This window comes from Mandrillus leucophaeus, unplaced genomic scaffold (assembly GCF_000951045.1).
Source record: "Mandrillus leucophaeus isolate KB7577 unplaced genomic scaffold, Mleu.le_1.0 Scaffold1167, whole genome shotgun sequence".
In the NCBI taxonomy this organism is placed as follows: domain Eukaryota; kingdom Metazoa; phylum Chordata; class Mammalia; order Primates; family Cercopithecidae; genus Mandrillus; species Mandrillus leucophaeus.
Genome location: NW_012099954.1, coordinates 86,721 through 95,639, shown reverse-complemented (window position 1 = coordinate 95,639; position 8,919 = coordinate 86,721). Strand labels below are relative to the sequence as shown.

Below are 8,919 nucleotides of genomic sequence, written 5' to 3'. Positions count from 1 at the left end.
CACCTGTAATCCCAGCTACTCAGGAGGCTGAGGCAGGAGAATCACTTGGACCCGGGAAGCAGAGGTTGCAGTGAGTCGAGATCGGGCCACTGCACTCTAGCCTGGGCGACAGAGTGAGACTCTGTCTCAAAAAACAAACAAACAAACAACAACAAAAAACTCCCTCTGAAGAAAACCTTTAGTTTTCCTGCTTTGTTTTTTTAGTTTATTACACTGTAATCAGAGAATGTTAGCTAAACTAGTTCTACTTTTTGGAGTTTATGAATGTCAAACAAAAAGTCTAGACACAACTATTTTATTAGTTATACCATAAAGGTTATTTACATTCTCATTCATATTCTTGCCCTTTTACCCTGTCATGAAATGGTAGGTATGAATTAAAAACTCCTACTACTAGTCTATTCTTTCCTATATTTCCTTATAATGCTTGCAATTTTTGCTACATGGAGGTGGTTACTATGCTATGCACTTATATACATACTCATAACTGCCATATAGTTATGAATTTTTCATTTTGCTGTGTAACATTTGGATTGGTTCAGTACCCAACATTGATTTCAGTCTTAGCTCTAAGTTAAAATATTTCAAAACTGTTTATCATTCCTTTTGCCCTCATTTACCCATTCTTTGGTTGGTTGCCTTTTGGCCTTCAGGAAAATATTCTCTGAGGTCTTGCAGATTCAAAACTATTTGTCTATAGTCTGTATTTGAAAGACAGTTTTGCTGGATAGAATCCTCAACTCATATTTCTTTCCTTGATATACATTAAAGGTTGTATCCTTAATACACAATAAGAATCTTGTTTGGATGCTGAATGCCTTCTGATGTCTTCTGCTGCTGAATGTTGCTGTGAAGAAATATGAATATGACCTATGGCTTTTTCCTCATAAATAACATTTATCTTTCCTGGCTAGGAAAAAAATTAATCTTTATTTTAAAGCCCAGTAGCTTTACTAGGAAATGCCTTAGATTTACTAGGAAATGTCTTTGTGTTAACCATTCTTAGTCAATTTCTTTCTACCCAGTGTGTTTGTCAAATATGAAAATTTAAGTCTTTCATTTTAACAAAAGCACTCTTGAATTATACCTTAAATTTGTTCTGTTAATTTCTTTTTTTTCTTCAGCGACTTCTCCCAACACGTATATGTGAATCTCCAACATACATCTTTTATTTATATTTATCTCCCTATCTCCCTAGTCTGTCCCTCTCTCCCTCCCTTCTTCTCTACCTTACCACTCCCCTCCCCTCCCCTCCCCTTCCTTTCCATTTCCTTGTTCCCTCCTCTGTTTATTTTCATTTTAATGTGGTCAGTTTCCCATTTTCTCCATATTCCTTATTGTGTTTTTCATATTGCCTATTTTCCCTCGTGCAAGTTTCAATTTATTTTGTTAGGATACTTTCCCCTCTCTACTTCTTTTCTGAGTTGTTTCAGATCATATTTTATTTCTTTCTGTTGTCTCTCTATATCTTCCCAGGGTTCCTATGTTTCTGCTTTGAGGTCTTTACTTCAAAAGTAGTCTCTTGATTAATTTTTTAAAAATCTGTGACAAAATGTTTGGTGACGACTTTTATTTGCTCCATGGCAACATGTTTGCAGTGTTCTTTCATCTGTAGGTAAGTTTTGATGCTCTTTCCCATGTTTGTTTCTTATAATACGTTTTTATTTATTAAATGCAATCCTTAAAAAATAAAGCATCCTTCCTTCAGCCAGAACCACCGTCTTCCAGTAATTCACCAAAATGACGAACACAAAGGAAAAGAGGAGAGGCATCTGATACACATTCTCTAGGCCTTTTAGAAAACATGGAGTTGTTCCTTTGGCCACATATATGCGAATCTATAAGAAAGGTGATATTGTCGACATCAACAGAATGGATACTGTTCAAAAAGGAATGCCCCACAAGGGTTACCGTGGCAAAACTGGAAGAGTCTACAATGTCACACAGCATGCTGTTGGCATTGTTGTGAACAAACAAGTCAAGGGCAAGATTCGTGCCAAGAGAATGAATGTGCGTATTGAATACATTAAGCACTCTAAGAGCTGAGATAGCTTCCCAAAATGCGTGAAGGAAAATGATCAGAAAAAGGAGGAAGCCAAGGAGAAAAGTACCTGGGTTCAACTGAAGCACCAGCCTGCTCCATTCAGAGAAGCACGCTTTGTGGGAACCAATGGAAAGGAGCCTGAGCTGCTGGAACCCATTCCCTTGGTTAATGGTTCCCTATGAATTATTCATATTCCCTATGAATTCATGGCATAATAGGCGGTACAAAAATACCTCCGGACTGTAAAAATGTTTCTCTTCATTGAGTAAAAGTGTGGTGTCCTCCTTCCCTGAAAAAACATTTAAAGCAAATTTTAATTGTGTCTTAATTCATTGTGTAATGTCTTTACTATTTAAATTTAATGTATTTCTTGCTGAAAGATGTGAGGTGGCTCATTGTGCAACAAATTACTCAATTGGTTAGAAAACAGTGAGATACTATTTATGAAACATTTATACTGGTTTGAAGATAGTCCCTCTAAATCATCATGGAACAAATACAATAATTTATAAAATAAAATAAAACATCCTTGAATTAACTGGATTTTCTTGGACTAGCCTTCTAGCCTCTGTAGTTCTCTGCTGTTACAGAGACAGATTGTTTCTTCCAGCTCTGGCTCCTCTTTGTTATTATTTGCATAGCTCACTTCCTCTGCTTTTCTGGACAAAATTTGGTCCAAGAGGACTTCTGCTGGCAGCGTGCTCGTGTGCTCAATCTCTGATATTCCACAGATGGAATATAGCTTTCACAAAACAAGGTTAACACTCACCTTCAGCAAACACATTTTTTTTTTTTTTTCTGGCGTAACTTGACATCTGCCTCTGCTAAGTCTCCTTGCTCCTCTCTGGATAGTTTACTTCTCCATATGACTTCTACCTCATTTGTTTATAGTAACTGTTATGTGATCTGGGAGTTATCCCTCTTCTTAAAAAACAAAACAAAACAAAACAGTTCCAGGAGGTAAAAGTGAACTATTCTGGTATATATAATAATATTCATCTTTTAAATTAATTTCTTTATATTTCATCTATATGAAGTTTTACCATCTTAAAAAATAGTGCATATGCATGTGAAGCAACTGTGGAAGAACAAGGAAAGAATCACCCAGAAGAATTAGAGGTAACAGTGCCTCTGGCTCTTACAAAGCCAGGAACAGTCTGTTTTTGCTAACTACAGTGGGAAGCCTTTTGTATCCATGGGCATTAGACAGAGTACAAAGAGGGTCTTGCCTTAGTAGTAGAAGATAATTAGCCCTAGACTGAGCTCTGCTTTACTCTTGCTTAACAAATATTAAAAGTAAGACCAGAGACGACTTGTTTCCAAGCAACTTAACTGCATCCAGAGCAAAGTTCAAGAATAATTATAGTAATTCAAAAATATCCAGCACCCCAAAATGCAAAATTAACTGTGTATGACATCCAATAAAACAATCATCAGGCATCCAGGAAGTAGGAAAATATGACCAATAATAAGGGAAAAATCAGTTCACCTAAATTCACTGAGCACTGACCCTTATGTTAGAATGGACATCAAATGAATTATAACTGCATTTCATGTGTTCAAAAAGTTAAGTAGAGGTATGTAAGATACAAAATAAGATTCAAGTTAAAGTTCTAGAGATATAAATGACAGTATGTGAAATGGAAGGTACATTAAATAGGATTAATGGCAGAATAGAGAAGGCAGAAGAAAAGATTAGTAAACTTGAAGATATGGAAATAAAATTATCAAAAATGAAACACAAAAAGAAAGATAATTTAAAAAAGTAAACAGAGCTTCAGAGAGTTGTGGGACTTCATGCAAGCTGATATACGTTTAACTGGAGTCCTTGAAAGAAAAGAGAGAGAGGAAACAGAAAAAGTTTTGACCCTAAAGATTCTTCCAGAAAGCTCCTAGAACTGATAAAAGAATTAAGCAAAGTTTCCAGATACAAAATTAATGTACATGAATCAGTACCTCTTCTATATGCCAAAAGTGATCAAGCTGAGAATCAAAGCAAGAACTCAACCCCATTTACAATAGCTGGGAAAAAAAAAACTTAAATACAAAACTACAAAACATTGCTGGAAGAAATCATAGATGACACAAACAAATAGAAACACATCCCATACTCATGGATGGGTCGAATCAATATTGTGAAAATGATCACACTGCCAAAAGTGATCTACAAATTCAATGCAATTCCCATCAAAATACCACCATCATTCTTCACAGAATTAGAAAAAACCATTCTAAAATTCATACGGAACCAAAAAAGAGCCAGCATAGCCAAAGCAAGACTAAGCAAAAAGAACAAATATGGAGACATCACATTACCTGATTTCAAACTATACTATAAGGCCATAGTCACCAAAACAGCATGGTACTGGCATAAAAATAGGCACATAGACCAATGGAACAGGATAGAGAATTCAGAAATAAACCCAAATACTTACAGCCAACTGATATTCAACAAAGTAAACAAAAATAAAGTGGGGGAAAGGACACCCTTGTCAACAAATGGTGCTGGGATAATTGGCTAGCCACATGTAAGAGAATGAAACTGGATCTTCATCACTCACCTTATACAAAAATCAACTCAAGATGGATTAAGGACTTAAATCTAAAACCTGAAACTATAAAAATTCTAGAAAACAACGTTAGAAAAACCCTTCTAGACATTGGCTTAGGCAAGGATTTCATGACCAAGAACCCCAAAGCAAATGCAATAAAAACAGAAATAAATAGCTGGGACTTAATTAAACTAAAGAGCTTTTGCATGGCAAAAGGAACAGTCAGCAGAGTAAACAGACAACCCACAGAGTGGGAGAAAATCTTCACAATCTATACATCTGACAAAGGACTAATATCCAGGATCTACAATGAACTAGAACAAATCAGCAATAAAAAACCAAACAATCCTACTGAAAAGTGGGCGAAGGACATGAATAGACAATTCTCAAAAGAAGATATACAAATGGCCAATAAACATATAAAAAATGCTCGATATCACTAATAATCAGGGAAATGCAAATGAAAACCACAATGTGATACCACCTTATTCCTGCAAGAATGGCCATAATCAAAAAATTAAAAAATAATAGATGTTGATATGGATGTGGTAAACAGGGAACACTTCTACAGTGCTGGTGGGAATGTAAACTAGTACAACCACTATGGAAAACAGTGTGGAGATTCCTTGAAGATCTAAAAGTAGAACTATCATTTGATCCAGCAATTCCACTACTGTGTATCTACCCAGAGGAAAAGAACTCATTATATGAAAAAGATACTTGCACGCATATGTTTATAGCAGCACAATTCATAATTGCAAAAACATGAAACCAATCCAAATGCCCATCAATCAATGAGTTGATAAAGAAACTGTGGCATACACATATGATGAATACTACTCAGCTATAAAAAATGAATTAATGACATTTACAGCGACCTGGACGAATTTGGAGACTATTATCCTAAGTGAAGTAACTCAGGAATGGAAAACCAAACATCATATGTTCTCACTCATAAGTGGGAGCTAAGCTATGAGGATGCAAAGGTATAAGAATGAGAAAATGGACGTTGGGGACTCAGGGGGAAAGGAGGGGAAATTGTTGAGGGATAAAATACTACAATAGGGTGCAGTGTATACTGCTTGGGTGATGGGTGCACCAAAATCTCACAAATCACCACTAAAGAACTTATTCATGTAACAAAACACCACCTGTTCCACAATGAACTATGGAAATAAAAAAAACCTAAATAATAATAGTTGTACTATAGTTATATATGTTATTTGTGGACATTAGAGAACACAGGATTAAAGGTATGCAGAAATTCTCTTTAAAAAAGAAGAAGTTTTGAAAAAATAACTTCAAATTATGCAAATTTGATGAAAATAAATTTGGGAACCCACAGTTCCCAAAAAACTTAATGAACTCCAAGCACAGGAAGCATGAAGAAAATCACATCAAGTCTTATTGTAATCAATTTGCACAAAACTAGTGACAGAAAAATCTTAAAAGGGTTCACAACAAAAAGATACCCTATTGCAGAAGATGAATATAACAGATTTTTCATTCATGACATATTTTTTGTCAGAAAAAATCTAGAAAGAAGCAAGAAGACAATTAATCAATGTCTTCAAACTACTAAAAGGAAACCCACAGCTTTCAGCACAGAATTCTATACCCAGAAAAAAATAGGCTTAGAAAATAAAGATGAAATCAATACTTTTTAAGACATACAAAAGATGAGAGAATTCATTATCAGCATCCTTACACTATAAGAAATGCTAAAGAAAGCTTTTCAGGGAAAAGAAAATTGATGTTAGATGAAAGCAACTGTTTAAATAAAAATTGCAACAATGCAATATGGGATTTATAATTCATGAAAAAGTAAAAATCAAAAAGATTGGAAGAAAGAAGTTGAATTGGTATACTATTACTTGAAGATAGAGATAAGCTAAATATATATACTATAAATCCTGAAGTAATCACTTATATAACAAAACAAGGAGTGGAGTAGTAAAGGAGATTAAATAGAATAAAAAAACATATTAATTTAACCCAAAAGGAGACAGATAATGAAGAAAAAAGGAATGAATAATGATAGTACAGATAGAAAACAAATAACAAGATGATAGACTTGAATGTAACTATATAAATTATTACATTAAATGTAAATGGTATAAATATTTCAGTTAAAAGACAGAGATGATAAGATTGGCTGATAGTATGCCCAACTGTCCCTAGGTTATATACATTTTATTATTTGTATTTATTCATTTAATGAATATTTAATTTATTCCTATTTCATAGGGGGAACAGAACTTGGTGCTGGTGATACATATGACACATAATTTAGTATTAAATACAGGTAAGTAAATATGCAATTAATACAGAGTGTAATAAGTGGCTGGGTAGAAGAGTTTGATTTTTCTCTGCATTCCTGGAAACAATGACAATGTTTTAAAATTATTAACAAAATGACCACAGCTTGCACTGCTTTAATTACACTGCTGGATAGTTTTCATACCCATTAGAATATATGAAGAATTTCTACTAAGCAATTGGCTATTTATAATTACAAATGAAGCATTGTCTGTGGAGTCTTCTACAAAACCCACTTGGCATTTACTATTTCTCTGTTTTCTTCCTGTACTAGAGCAGAGGTTTTCAACTGGGGCCAATTTTGCCCTCGAGGGAGATTTGGCAATATCTGGAAATATTTTTGGTTGTACAACAGGGGTGGGGTACTACTGGCACCTAGTGGGTGGAGGCCAGGGATACTGCTAAACATACTACAAAACACAGCATAGCCTCCAATAACAAAGAATTATCCAACCCCAAAAGTCAATAGGGCCTTGCTTGAGAAACCTTGGACTTCAGTGGCCAACTAATTTTAGTTTTCAAAAGACTTCTCAGGTTTCAGCACTGAAAATCTTGCATCTTAGGAAATTTCCCAGTCTCAGGTAAATCATGAAGTTGACCACCCTAATTCCAACCTATTAATATTAGAAAAGCAGTATATATTCAAAGAGTTGTTCCTTTTAGTATGAACATTCAATATTCCATAATCAGCATGAATATGCATTGAGAACATAGTTTGTTCAGTATTATGTCAAGAATGTTACCCATATTGTCCCTTTTAATCATCTTAACAATTGCATGAGATTATTATTATTAACTTTATTTTAGAACTGAGATAAAGTAGAAAAAGTAGGCTTACATTAGGTAAATTGTTCAACATTATACAGCTGCTTACAGTAGAATTAGGATTATAAAACAAGGTCTATTAACCCCTAAATACAGTGAGAATATATTTTCTCCACATTGTGCCAAAAACTGGTTGCATGGCTTCTGTTTATAATGATTAATGTCTCAATTATAAACCAAACTACATTTTATTAATTATTATATTATATTATTATTTTTAGAGATAGGGTCTCACTCTGTTGACCAGACTGGAGTGGTAGTGTGATGATAGCTACTGTAACCTTGAGCTCGTGGGTTCAGGAATGATCCTTCTGCCTCAGTCTCTCAGTCTCCCCAGTAGCTAGTTCAACAAGCAAGTGCCCTATGCCTGATTAATTTTTTTTTTTTTTTTAGAAACAGAGGTCACACTGTGTTGCCCAAGCTGGTCTCAAGCTCTTGGCCTACATGATTTTCCTACCTCTGCCTCTCAAAGCACTGGGATAAGGTACCACTTATGGAATTCCTCTGACTTACCATTTAACTTACCTATTACCTCCATGAAGCTCAGAGAGATTACATAATTCACTCTGGATTAGCATCAAGTTAGACCCAAATCTCTGGTTTCAAATTTCATACATTTCAAAGAATTCCATAAGTGATAGTTCTAATTATCAATGTGAGGAAATAGGTTGAATTAAATGGCATAGATTAGCTTATTCATGACATTTTCATTAGCAGAGTAGGAAGAAAAGAGAGAGATAATGTGAACATCATAACATTTATAGCTCAGTATAACAAAAAAGCATTTGCAGTCAGAAAGGATTAGTAGAAATCCAGCTTAGATACTGTATGACAGTGTAGCGTCTATCTTCTATGAAATGAGGAAAACAATACTTTTTACTGAGCATTGCAAAGATAATAATGATGTAGAATACACATCCCACATACCTTTTCATTTATTTAAAAAATGGTGCCGGGCACGATGGCTCTCGTCTGTAATCCCAGCACTTTGGGAGGTTGAGGAGGGTTCGAGACCAGCCTGACCAATATGGTGAAACCTTGTCTCTATTAAAGATACAAAAATTAGCCAGGCGTGGTGGTGAGTGCCTGTAGTCCCAGCTCCTCGGGAGGCTGAGACAGGAGAATTGCTTAAACCCAGGAGGTGGTGGAAGTTGCAGTGAGCCGAAATCATGCCACTGC

General features: G+C 35.0%; 1 pseudogene; it reads left to right on the top strand.

The window, feature by feature from the left end:
- The first annotated feature begins 1,740 nt into the window (after positions 1–1,740).
- Positions 1,741–2,226, top strand: LOC105553484 (annotated as a pseudogene).
- The last annotated feature ends 6,693 nt before the right edge of the window (positions 2,227–8,919 follow it).